At 43.8% G+C, this 10,340-nt stretch overlaps 2 non-coding genes across 2 annotated transcripts; both read left to right on the plus strand.

Moving 5' to 3' along the window:
- The first annotated feature begins 9,858 nt into the window (after positions 1–9,858).
- TRNAM-CAU (transfer RNA methionine (anticodon CAU)) lies at positions 9,859–9,932 on the plus strand. Its single transcript has one exon. It is a non-coding gene; the product is annotated as a tRNA-Met (tRNA).
- Positions 9,933–10,062: 130 nt separating this feature from the next.
- Positions 10,063–10,136, plus strand: TRNAN-GUU (transfer RNA asparagine (anticodon GUU)). Its single transcript has one exon. It is a non-coding gene; the product is annotated as a tRNA-Asn (tRNA).
- The last annotated feature ends 204 nt before the right edge of the window (positions 10,137–10,340 follow it).

Raw genomic sequence — 10,340 nt, forward strand, 5'->3', positions numbered from 1 at the left:
CCCAAAAGATAGTGAGTTAAGCAAGCATGTGGGAAGTAAGCGAGCAGGGTGAGGCGGCGGCTTGTAGAAAATCCTCAATATCTATATCGGAGTCAGCATCCGTTTTTGTTTGAGTTTCGCTGTTAGCTTACGTCCTTTTAGCTAGTTCGACGTGTTTTCATTAGTCCTTCAAGCAAGTGAGCCAGTCGCGGTAGGTCTTTTTAGCCTTTAAGTAGTAGTCCTGTTCGAAAGATAGTTATCATAGTGAAGTGAGTTATTACAGTTTTTCGAGTTTCTTGAAGGCCAGGCAGTCAGCCAAGGAAGGAAGTTATGGTGTGGAAGTCTTCTAGTCTGTCTTCCCCTTCAAGCTCTCGAGTACACTAGGGGAGAGGTATCGAAAGTCAAAGTATAAATCAAAGTGAAAGTAAGAAGTATAAGTAGTAGGCTATCGATTAGGTTTTTCTACTTAATTAAGCTGCTTATGCAAAGTTTTAGAATTTGTTCACATAGGCAGCGTGATTGGGGGCATATTTGTTGCTTCCCAAGGTAGTTAGTTCACCACACAGGCATGTTAGTACTAAACTGCAGAAAACTATTAAGTCATCCAATTCATGCCGCATTGCAAGATTACTCTACCACTCTATAAATGGTATATAGATAAGTGTCTTCACTTCATCAAATGAAAATCAAAGAAATTGAGTACTAACACGTATTGCTATGGATGCTGCAAACAGGCTTTCGGCAGCAATTCCAGAAAAAAGGAATAGGTGTTTTAGCCAGGTCATCAAATCAGGGGGGATATGCCAAGAAGAAATCCATGGAAATCAGCATTCCAAGAACAATAAGTTGGCACTTTCTTTCATATATAAACTATTTATTGAGGGAAAAGATATGAAAAACTAGAGTGGAATCGATTGAATGCACTATCGTTATGCTTTGGCCAACCCTCTTTTCCAAGTTCCTCTTGTTTATCCAATCTGTATTCCAATCAGAAATCCAAGGTAAGATCAAGCCAAAGGGGAATCTAGGTACCGTTGACCCAGGAAATCAAGTATCAAAGGACCCGGGCAATAGGTTTATGACTGAACTGAAACTAGAGCAGGGAATAGCAGGATGCCTATGTTTCCAATACAGAAATCCTTAACAGAACAGAGCACAGACAATAGGGCCAACTATTGATCTTACTTTCCCTCAATAAATAGTTTGGATTGGATAAACAATCCTACTTTCATTCCAATCATAAAACAAGGGAAAAGATCAAGGGAGAAAACCCTTCCAAGAAAACTAGTAACCAAACCCTGACGAACTTGCATTTGTTGAGCGAAAAGAAGAGTTCAACAGGAAGAACGTATGAAGAGATTGAGATGTTTGGATCTTGGCTAAATTTATAAGCGAAGAATGCACGTGAAGTATTCAAGGTACATTCGACTATATCTCATTCTATAGAAACCATTTCTCAATCTATAGAAACCATTTGCTTTAGGTAGACGTGATGGTACTTCCACTATTTTGGCATCTTATGGAACCCAATTCGAGATATATAAACTAGATCCTTGTTATTAGAATGATGATCTCTTGGCTATGACTGAGTCATATATTAATGGAAATGGTTTTCTCCTCCAAAAGTCCAAGTTGAGTCCAAGTAGTGGCAAACTAGAATCCTTCTTTTCTTTTCCCTTCGTGGTTAGTTTCAGTTCAAATGACGAATTGAGACAGAAACCAATGGATTCCTGTGGCTGGGGGATCCTATGTCTATAGATAGATTCAAGTACCATTCTATACCCCTTCCCTAGCGCCCTATAGACCTGTTTTGCTAAGTGGGTCCTACTTAGCTGGTCGGCCTAGGGGGGGATGCAATTCAAGAGACAAGTTCTACAAGTTCTCATGGCCGAGATCCCCGTATTGGTAACGGGGCTGGTGCTGACTCGTTCAGAGAACAGACCCCCGATGTTCTTGGGAAGAAAGAGAGAAGGACGGCCCTGTAAGGGAGATCCTGTGTTGGAAGATATTGGTGGGTGTCATCTCGTTCAATTCTGGGTCAAATGACAAGAGGGCCGTTCAAGCAGATTAGAAGTAGATGTTGTTGAGAAAAGGTCAAAGTGCCACTATGGAGGTCGGAACAAGCGTCTACCTACCAAGTGAATTGTGATTGAAATGACGATGGCAACAGGTTGAGCTCTATCCACTGAAATTGAATCCATCGATGCGGTAAAGGACAGAGCAGAAACAAATCCTCCATTTCCCTGCCTTGCGACCGAACAAAGAAGAAATGCTAGAGTGAGGAGACCTGTTGGTTGACCAACTGAAGGAAACGACGCCTCTCCTGCTTTGCTTACTTTTGGCCAGCATTCGTCTTCGGCTTACAGTAGCGTTTGCAGCTCTATTGGAAATCGAATTTCTATGTCCGTCCATAAAAAGCATCAACTTCTAGTGCCGCCATCCACCACAAGAGTAGGTAACCTGCTCGCTCTTTTCTCTATTGGGGGATCTAGGTATATCTTCCAACTCTCCTTCCTGCACACTGGCATACAAAGCAGCCTCATAAACTGCATTTTGTAACTGAACCTCCACAGTTTTCAAACCTAAGGGTGGATCAAAAGGCACCGGTATTCTCTAATCTAACTTGAATTCAGATCAATAATCAAGGGGCACAAGAAGAAGGCAAGAGCGCGGTTCCGGCTAAAACCAACTCTGCGAGGAAAGCAGAACTCAGCGGTGACTGATCCGCTCGAACCACACTACTTACTTAGGCTCACTTACGAGAGCTCCCCTGACTCTGATCTCTGATCTAGTAGATGCGAGAAATCAATCCAACTCCATCTGATCTTATGATCTTTGCAGAGGACAAAGGTACTAGGGATATTTCCTCCATTTATATTCGTAAGAAAGAACTCCCACTATTCGTTTGTATCAGCCGGGTCTTGGTGAATCAAAAAAAGGCGTAGATAATGCGCATTGCTTTTGAGTTCGATTTGAACTAACTAGTTTCCACGGTTCTCCAGGAACCTACCGTTTGTTTGGAGTATAGCCAAGTGGTAAGGCATCGGTTTTTGGTATCGGCATGCAAAGGTTCGAATCCTTTTACTCCAGATTATGAAGACCCGATCGGATTTGTCAAGAACGAGCTAACAACTACAGGGGAAGCGGCTCAGTATCAACATACCACCTGCCCGTCTTATCAATGACAATCATCCGTTAGGATGAGGCCATTCTAAGGGTTGTTTAGGATTGGTATCTGCTCTCTTCCCACGGAGTTCTTGTCCCCATGACCAGTATCAGCAGAGGCAAGACCTGTAAGCATCAAGCCAGCCAAGAAGTAGAAGTTGGTAAAGATGGCACAAACAAAAGAAGAAAGGAACTTGGTTGGTGATCTTACATACGGGAGGCCTTCTATAGAGTGAGGCAAATAGCGATTTTGCTATAGATACTGGGATCAGAAAATGGTAGTGGATGTGGACGCCGAACAGGTGGCACGAAATGCTCGTTCAACGGACGGAGTCATACCACCGCCTCCTCCTGCAAACGAGCAAGTTCTAAGCTTTATCGATCTTCTCCGGCTCACGAAACTCTGGTCTAATGCCCGCCTTTAGAAAGGACCTGTTTCTTCCTATTATTCATATCCGCTAGGGGTACGAAGGAGAAGGAGACCGGATGCGTTAAGCTAGTTGGTAAGAGTTCTTGTCATTATTGATAGTGGCCCTAGAGAAAGAGCTTATGCTGATTGTTCTAACTTCATTCATATTTGATTCCGCAACTGAGACCTTTTCCACATCTGTGCCAGGAGGGCAAGCGGTCAAAGCAGAAAGGGTTCTCGCTTCTCCGTCTGGAAGGACACCAAATGGACCAAATCCTATCGATCTTTCCTTACGACTCGACTTCAAAAAAAAGGCCGCAGAGGGCTAAAGGCAGTATCTTTAGTCTACCCAACTCCCTTGCTGCCTATTTCCTTTTATACGGTCATTCCGTGGGGCCACAAGCACCATCAATTGCATTATCCCCGGTACCACACATCACTCCAATCAGAATAAGCGGGAATGCTGGTTGGAAAGACAGAGAAATAGAATAATGAGAATCATATGGTCTGCTTGGGAAGATAAGCGAAGAAAGCTCTAAGGTTTCCCTTCCTGCATTCAGAGCTTATCAATTCGTCCCACGCTATATAGTGAAGCAAAGCTATCTATAAATCGAGCATATCTTTTATCCGGAAGGTAGTGGGCTTTCACCCGTACTCGCCCTTCCACTTCACACTTACTAAATTAGGCTGAGTGTATGCGCACATGAAAACAAACAGAAAACGAGTGAGCACTTTCTTTCTATAGACAACGGTCAAGTCTGCGATCCAAACAGTGATGAAAAGAATTCTCAAATCATTCGCGGATGGACGTGAAAGAAGGAAGAACCAAATGGCACTGCTTCCTCAAAGCGAGCTTCGGGTACCCGATCAAGGGACTAATGAAACACCAGTACATGTCATACAGAAGCTCCACTCATCCCTCCGCCAGCCCAACCTAAGTTTCTATCGGACTGAGCTATTCTTCAATCCAGTGCCCTAATCCTTTCGAACTTGGGTCCAGAAAATAGTGCTATTGTACAACCTGGGGAAGTCAAAGCACATTCTAAGTGGGCCGCATGGGTCGGCCCTTTCACCTCATTCTTTTCCGTTTCCACGCTCTGAAACCGGGTTCTTTCACTTCAATCTCTCTCATAATCAAGCTGAGATATGATGCTGTTTCATCCTAGAATTTTGAGAAATCCCTTGTTGGCTGGGACGGACCCTTAGTATAAGATAAGTCAACACAACAGGTTGTGTCAGTTTCTCAAAAGACATGGGCTCGCCTTTCGGGGTGACTAGCTGCATTCATTGGTTTGCTTTCTTCCACCAACTTCACAACCATCCTTCGTTGATGACAGGCAAGCTCAACCACAGTTTCCGTAGTTTGGTTCAATTCATTCGGCATTTCCATTTCCAATTGGTAAGTTCTATTTTCTCCGACCCAAGGAAGAAGATCACAAGCGGGAGTCCCCTCTAGGAAGAGATGCTTTCCAAAGGCCGTACGCTACTGTTGAATGGCCAAATAGGGATTGAAACAGAGTAAATAACTAGAGTATCCCGTCGTAGTGGTAGCTGCATTTACGCGACCGGGTCCGAGCCACGGGACAAGACCAAATTGGATTGGATTTGTCACATCCGCGGATGGAAGACCGTAGATTTCTCACTTTCCCTACTCGGAGAGCACGTGTATGTAGTCCGCCTGTATCTACTTATTTATTCGGAGAGCGCCATTAATAGGATTCAGAAGTCGTACAAGCTATGGCGGAGCCGTTTACCAATGCACCCAGTTCTCCTCATATTTGATTCTTTTTTTGGTATCATTGGTTCCACGTACGTCTTTTGGGCGAGCTTTCTTCACTGTCATCAAAACCAACGCTCAAACCGAAGCTTTCCGAGCAGTTGTTTATTTCTCACTTTAGCTGCTGTCGTTTTCCTCTTCCGAATTAAGCGAGTGAAAAACAAGGGGATCAGAAGAACAAACAATAAGAATGAGGGATTGAAGTCCGTTTCCTTCGTATCGTATTTCAACGGATCGGGTAGTTCTAGTCTTTTTTGATTACTCCTTCCTTTTTCCCATCATTTGACATAACATAATTAAGAAACTGTTTGATGGTCAACGGAACGAGTAGAGAAGAAAAATGCCCTTATTCCAAAGGAAGTGAGTGCCAAAGCGAAAATAGAGTAAAGAACAAAAGAACGAAATGCAAGGGTTGCATCCGCTGTTTCAAGTCCGGACGGTTCCTCCGCTAGGTTATTGAGTTGGCTCCCCCGTTATTCTTCATCAGACAACGCACACTTAATGGAAAAACGAGGTATCTTTTTGGAAAACTTCTCTACTTACGACTTTGTTAGCGCTTTGAGGGCTTCACTATGTTCTCTGAAATCTTGTATAAATAAGAAAGAAGTCTTTCTCAGGAGATGACTCTGCTGATACCGAGTTTCAATGCAAAATGGCTCCCGCTTCTTCTGAAAGAAAACAGGGGAAAAATCAATATGGAGCCGTCAGAGGCTTATCTGGCCGATATGACTTCCTGAAATTCTTTCCAGATAAAAACCTAAAATGGAGGGGTTGGGGCTTTGGCTCCAGGCTCAAACTCTATCTTGTGGTAGACTGCCCTCCTAGGGAGCGCTTGGGCAACTAACTTGTGGGGCATGACATCCCAAATTCATCATTTACATTAGGAATTTCCTGACAAAAAGTCTTATGTGTATTGGATCCGCTCTTCTGTTAGCATGAACACATGAATGAGATTCTTCTTATTCTTCCTAACATGAAATTTTGCATAGAATGATTGTTCATGTTCACGCCGCTGAGGTTGTTCCCACCATTGAAGTAAGAGTCTGGGTGTGTTTTTCTTACTAATACGGAGAGGGTTCCGAATGATAAAAACCAATCCAAAACTTCTTCGTTTCGTTGGTAGAACCCACGCCAACTCTTTTCTCTAAATAATAGAGAGATCTTTTGATAGTCTCACTTCTATCAATGCAATGAAAGAACTATCCCTTCCTATTTGTTTGTCCTAATGAGACAAAAAAGAGCCTCCTTCTTTACCACTTTAGGGGATGGGGGTGAAGGGGGGTTTACATACAACCGGGGCAAAGTGGTTTATGATTGAATCTCAGAGGCATTCTTATCATTTGGTAGATCCAAGTCCATGGCCTATTTCGGGTTCACTCGGAGCTTTGGCAACCACCGTAGGAGGTGTGATGTACATGCACTCATTTCAAGGGGGTGCAACACTTCTCAGTTTGGGCCTAATATTTCTCCTTTATACCATGTTCGTATGGTGGCGGGATGTTCTACGTGAATCCACGTTGGAAGGGCATCATACAAAAGCTGTACAATTAGGACCTCGATATGGTTCTATTCTCTTCATAGTCTCGGAGGTTATGTTCCTTTTTGCTTTTTTTTGGGCTTCTTCTCATTCTTCTTTGGCACCTACGGTAGAGATCGGAGGTATTTGGCCCCCAAAAGGGATTGGGGTTTTAGATCCTTGGGAAATCCCTCTTCTTAATACCCCTATTCTCCCTTCATCCGGAGCTGCCGTAACTTGGGCTCATCATGCTATACTCGCGGGGAAGGAAAAACGAGCAGTTTACGCTTTAGTAGCAACCGTTTCACTGGCTCTAGTATCCACTGGCTTTCAAGGAATGGAATATTACCAAGCACCCTCCACTATTTCGGATAGTATTTATGGTTCTACCTTTTTCTTAGCAACTGGCTTTCATGGTTTTCATGTGATTATAGGTACTCTTTTCTTGATCGTATGTGGTATTCGCCAATATCTTGGTCATCTGACCAAGAAGCATCACGTTGGCTTTGAAGCAGCTGCATGGTACTGGCATTTTGTAGACGTGGTTCGGTTATTCCCATTTGTCTCTATCTATTGGTGGGGAGGTATATGAAAGAAGGGAACGAATAAGTGGATTGAGGAATAAAAGCTCGAAGACAAAGAGAACTTCTCCGGGTACTCAAGATATTGTGTTTGGAGAGGTGTAGATTGTAGATTCCAGCCGAGAAGACCAGGAAAAGATAAGGATAAAGAATGTCATATATCTCAGGAGCTAGATCACTTCCCGATGAACAAGTCAGAATTGCCTCAACAAAAATGGATGGAATTGGACCGAAAAAAGCCATTCAGCTTCGTTATCGATTAGGTATCAGGTGCATAAAAAGGAAATCAAGTTTGGGAAATGCCACCAAGGAAATGATTTATGGACCATAGTCATTGCTAGATCTCTTATTGCTTTATTTTCCTGCATCCGGACAAGAAGATCTATTTCTCCCTTCGGGGTGACGCTAGCTGAACTTACTTAGAAATGGTCAATTTTGCCTGCCTTGGAGTAATGATTCCACCATTGGATCTTAGAAACGGAGAAGTCGAGGTCGAAGCCTATCATCAAGGCTATCTACAAATAAAGCATAATCGGAAATGAGCAAATACAAATAAACAAGATCCGGCAGAGTTTCCGCTTTCGCACGCACCTGGACCGCTGGATTATGTTGAAGAATAAGACCTCGCCATGGCAGACTCTAGCTTAAAGGTAATGAGCTGATGAAACCAGAGCAAGAGAGGCACCGAAGCAACTCGAGAGATACTTTCTTTGAAATCGGGATTTTGGGGGTCTCAATGGAAGGCAAGGTAGCGCTACTGAATCCCCGTCGTACTGAAGCTGCTCCTCTCGCTCTCGATAAAGACAAGGAGGTCATGAAGGAGCTGGAGGGGAAACGTGGGGAGGATGGGCTGGAACCTGAAAACGCTTGCTTGCGCCCCACCCCGGCCCTATCTTGCTCCAGCTTTACGGGGGTGATCGACGACGGCCACGCCGGGGAGATGAACGTCTCTTCAGGTATGAGATTATGTGGGAGACTTGAGCGCGTGTTGGACTCGCCCTACTATGGACATGAGATACATCTGGTCCCACTACCCCGTGTCATATTTAAAAGCTGGATCTTGTTGTTCATGGCCCCATTTCTCACTGCACTTAAAACAGAGCCCCCGGGTGTGTCGATATGTATGGAGGGCCGAATTCTTGTTGGCGTTGAGTGTACTAAGTCTAAGATCTGCTTACCCGTGTGTCCTAAGATACTGCTGCTTTCCTTGTAGCCATGTCTGAAGCAAACAGTGCCTGGGTAAGCTAGTTGATCCCACCCGAGAGCTCTAGCGATTCGTATAAGTGTTGGTTTGTCGACTAAGCAGTCGCCTTAGGAGCACGTCGTCAGTATCACACTTGTTATTCGCAAAATCTACCTTCCAAACGATTTCCAGAGGATCGAGCAAGAAAAGGAGATAGTCAATCTCTGTTTGAACCCGGTTGCTTTCTGCGCAGAGATGTTTGCTCGTGTCTGTCTTCCGGGTCATCTATAGAGGCTTCTGTTTGGATATAAAAACGGACGTATAGGTAGCTTTTAAGGTGATGTATCGTCTGCGGTTCTTCCCGCTGTACATCAATCGTTCACTAAATCGATGAGGAAGGTGAAAGTAGGGCCATCGACTGGGAAGCAAGCATGAAGGAAGAACTCTGGACTTTGGTTTCAAGCTGAACTATTTACTTCTTCTTAAACAATTTATTGCTTTCCATTCCACTGCTTCTGCACAAAGCCAACGAGCTTCAAACTTATTGCTACTTCCACTCCGTGAAGATTCTTGGTCGTCGTAGTAACACGTATCAAGCACCAGTTGAAAGACCCATTCTAGCTTAAAATCAGTCTTCTACACGATTCCTTATTTAGGAGCTTCCTGTGGTGAATTGGGATACCTAAGTATTTGAAAGCTACGGATACACCAAAAAGGTGGGCATATTGAGTCTCGAACTGCTTGCTTTATGCCGCTCAACTATTGCCAGTCAGTACGGATGCATTGGTACTCCGATCCGATATCATAACTTTATTCAATCTCATATCCAGATCCAGATTGGGAGCACGGTCGCGAGTCTGCACCTAAGGTGCCTCGCCTCTCGTGGGGAACGTATTGCATTTTATGCATTCTACCCCGCTTCAATGATTGCTATTGCCCCGCTTTTCTGACTCTTCTCTGCTTCTGAACTTGCCTGCTCTGTTTCTTCAGGTTCAGAGTTAACACCTTCAGGCGATCTTCCAAACTATAATTGTATTTGCCAACTGGAATTCGGGAAGTAGTAGCAACGACGAGATTTCTTGCATTTTAGTACTCGAAAGGATGGATAATTCAATACTGAACTGCCCGAATCAACCTGAATCAAAAAATGATTTCTCGAATTTTAGTATAGAAAGCAGATCGAAAACCCCTATTTAATTAGTTCTTTCGAGTCACTCACTGAAGAGGGAAAGAAAGATCAGGGGAAGAAGCGGGGTAGAGGAATTGGTCAACTCATCAGGCTCATGACCTGAAGACTGCAGGTTCGAATCCTGTCCCCGCCTTATCACACGTCAGACAGATACCCAGGATCCGAGTCCTGATCACCTGTTTTTTAATCCCTGTTGTTATGGAAAGTGTTGCTGTGTCAAATCGAGATTATGTGGGTGTTCAGCTTATTAAGCAATTCGTTCGTCCTCAATAGCTCAGTTCGGTAGAGCGATCGGCTGTTAACTGATTGGTCGTAGGTTCGAATCCTACTTGGGGAGATTTGATTCATTCTTTAATGTAAGAATAAAGAATGGAATTAAAGGGCTTGCTTTGACCCTTAGGAGTAGAGTAGGTAACCCGTTTGCTATCCTTATTTCTATTTCTATTGCATTTTCTATCTCATCGTATCACATTGTGTTCTACGATTCCACTTCGACAAAAGGAAAGAGCATACCTAAGTTCAATAGCTTTACGTCCGCTAT

Source organism: Triticum urartu, chromosome 4A, assembly GCF_056163025.1.
Source record: "Triticum urartu cultivar PI428250 chromosome 4A, HENAU_Tu73, whole genome shotgun sequence".
NCBI classification, from domain to species: domain Eukaryota; kingdom Viridiplantae; phylum Streptophyta; class Magnoliopsida; order Poales; family Poaceae; genus Triticum; species Triticum urartu.